The sequence below is a fragment of the Eutrigla gurnardus genome (genome assembly GCF_963514095.1).
Source record: "Eutrigla gurnardus genome assembly, chromosome: 3".
In the NCBI taxonomy this organism is placed as follows: Eukaryota; Metazoa; Chordata; class Actinopteri; order Perciformes; family Triglidae; genus Eutrigla; species Eutrigla gurnardus.
Genome location: NC_139917.1, coordinates 3,132,726 through 3,135,670, shown reverse-complemented (window position 1 = coordinate 3,135,670; position 2,945 = coordinate 3,132,726). Strand labels below are relative to the sequence as shown.

At 44.4% G+C, this 2,945-nt stretch overlaps 1 pseudogene across 1 annotated transcript; it reads right to left on the bottom strand.

Moving 5' to 3' along the window:
• Positions 1 to 1,434: 1,434 nt before the first annotated feature.
• LOC311010806 (putative nuclease HARBI1) lies at positions 1,435 to 2,491 on the bottom strand (annotated as a pseudogene). Its single transcript has 2 exons — positions 2,286 to 2,491; positions 1,435 to 1,919 (listed from the first exon to the last, which is right to left on the bottom strand). The product of its transcript is annotated as a putative nuclease HARBI1 (transcript).
• Positions 2,492 to 2,945: the final 454 nt, after the last annotated feature.

Genomic DNA, 2,945 nt, shown 5'->3' with positions numbered 1-2,945 from the left:
AGTGCGGAGCGCTCAAGAATCTTATATTCTTGCATAAGAATTGTTGATGCTCAGTAAAAAAAACAAAACATGGAGGCAGTTCATGCCTGTCATGGTGGTGTTGTAGTTGTTATTATGTTGTGAATAAAATGGTTACTTTTGGTGCACAAGACTGTAGAACTCCTTTTTATGCCACTCAATGAACTACTCAGGAATCGGTAAGAGAATTGATAAGGAATTGGATCGATAGGCAGAATCGACAATGGCATTGATATTGATAAAAATTGATCAATTCCCACCCCTAAAGAGAATACCCACAGCAACTCTGTGTTTTCCTGCTTTCCTACACACACACACACACACACAACTGTAACACGGACGACCACCAAAGGAAGTTTGACGCCAGCAACACGGGCGGACTGGCCATAGGTCATATTTTTATTTCAAATCATGGACGTATTAAAGCAGGTGACGGTACGGCCCTCTGCTGCAACACTTAACGCCGGAGCTCTGGCCCGGCAGTCAGACTGCTCAACTTTTTGTTCAATCTGATTGGCTAAGCCTGACCCTCGGCCAGGTCAATTACTTCCCTCTGAAATTACACAGAGAAAATGAAAAATGTTGAAACAAAAAAAAGGTGGTGGAGAATGAAATGGGTATTTATGTAGCTGGAAAAAAAGCCTTGTGCAACTTAACAATGCACTCTCAGATTAAGTAGGCTATCATGAGTGTAACTGACTACAGAATTAAGACAGGCTTTTGCACAGTGTATAACTACTATTGCAAAGGCATTTTAAAAATGTCAGTATAACAGTGCTAGGCCTATTTAATTGTCATTTTCGTTTCATCCCCCCCCACATATCAAATGCTGCTGACGCCCCTCACAGTATTCCAGGTGACTGCCGATGTTGGTAGCAGCCTCTTTGAAATGTCGATGTTTGTTCCTCAGTGGAAACCCATATGAAATGCATAAATCAACTAGATATGACTAAAAACATAAAGGCTTGGTGTCACATACAAGGCTTATATCAAGCCAGGAGTAGGCCTAAGTCAGACTAGTAAAGCTAGGTCATTTAAGTGGCTTGAGGAAATCATTCTAACCCTGGTGGAAGAGCCAGTGCACAGCGACTGTGCACCCTCCACATCTGGTATGGCATCCCAGCGAAAAGATGCTGCCACCACCTTCCAGCAGAGACCAAAAAGGATGTCCATGCATGAAAAGGTCGACTTGGATATGAAATTAGAAGAGAGAGCTGTTCAAAGAAAGATGCATTAGAGAATCTAATGAAATATATTGTCATTTGACAAGAGTGAGTATTGTAGTCACCACAACCTACATTTTAGAACAGCCTTGGTTAAGTTTTGCATTTAATTTTTCAGCACACTATTTATATACACTATTAAGGCAAAAACAAGCCATAATCGATACATTCCATGGTTAAATGCATCTTTTTTCTAACTGAGGTGCTGCAATGTGAATTCAGCTCTGAGCGCAAGTCCTCCTTGGTTATTTCCTGGCACGGGCATTGGCACATCTGGATCATTCTGGTCTTCCATTGGAGGGTCAGGACAATGATGCTGCTTCAGGTAGTTGTGCAGCACAGCTGTAGCAATGATCACCTTGCAGCATCTTCTTGGCTCAAAACAAAGTGTAAAGACTGGAATCGATTCTTCCACACTCCAAACATACACTCGGCCATCCCTCTAGTGCGAATATGAGCTCTGTTGTATCTGCTCAGTTGTTGTGGGATGTGGCCAAGGTGTGAATAAATAGGAACTCTGAGCATATCCACTGTCACAAAGTAGTAGTCCACTATGTTGCCCTCTCTCAAACTGAGCACACAAGAGTTGTGAAAATCCTTGAATCATGTGTTGCTCCTTTCCAATGGGCAACAATGTTTGAAATCTCGAAATTGGGAGTGCATGAATTGGATTCCCTCCTGCTTGCTGCCAGGTTGTTTCGTTAGTCTCCATGGTTGTACTCATCCTGGCTCTCTGTAGTAGATATCCTGTCGCTGTTTTTTTCATGAGTAGCTTTTGTAGCTAATGCCTCTGTGCCTCTCCTGCTCTGCCCCAGATTGCCGTGCCGACGTGGTAGCTTGTTGTTTGCAACTGTCTCGCTTGCCTGTGGATTCTGCCTGCATGCTGTCTCATCTCCTGTTTCCCTGCAAAAAGAGTACACACCAGAAGACGGACCTCACCACGCCTTGCCGCGCCGCACCACAACACCTTCACCCTCGTGGTTTGAGTTGTGCTTTTGGGCTCAGATCAAACTCAGTACATAACATACAGCCGGATCATTGAACATTGATGACCAGTTCTTACGGTTCCTGTACTCCTCAGCATCAGGAGTTGATGGAGACTTGATCTCAACATGACATCCATCTATACAGCCAATTACTCCCGGGAAAATATCCAAGCAGGTTAGAGGGTTTGCTAACGAACAAAAAAAAAAAATTGCAGATATATTCCAAGACATGGTGAAGCAAGTGGTGCGCGTCTCCTTGACCATCGACGAATACACTTCTTCACAACACAAAAGATTTATGAGCATAAACGTGCATGGTGCAAAAACATATTGGAATCTAGGCATCGTGAAGATTCATGGATCAACGCCATCCGAAAAAGTCAAAAGTGTTGGTTGACGACCAGCTCAAACGATTCAAACTTGATATGGATGAACACATTGTGTGCTGCACTACCGACGGAGCATCAGTGATGGTGAAATTTGGGAGACTGGTGCTGCCCGAACTACAGCTGTGCTATGCGCATGCAGTTCACCTGGCTGTCACAGATGTGCTCTACCGCCGTGACACCCCTGACAGAGTGATTGAGACGAGCGAGGAAGAGGAGGATAGTGACCTCGAGTCTGACGACGAAGGTAGCTTCTTCCTCACCTCAGATCTCGGTGCCCAGCCATGTCTCCTCAGCAACAGCTAGTGTATGTGTGTGGGTGTGTGTGGGTG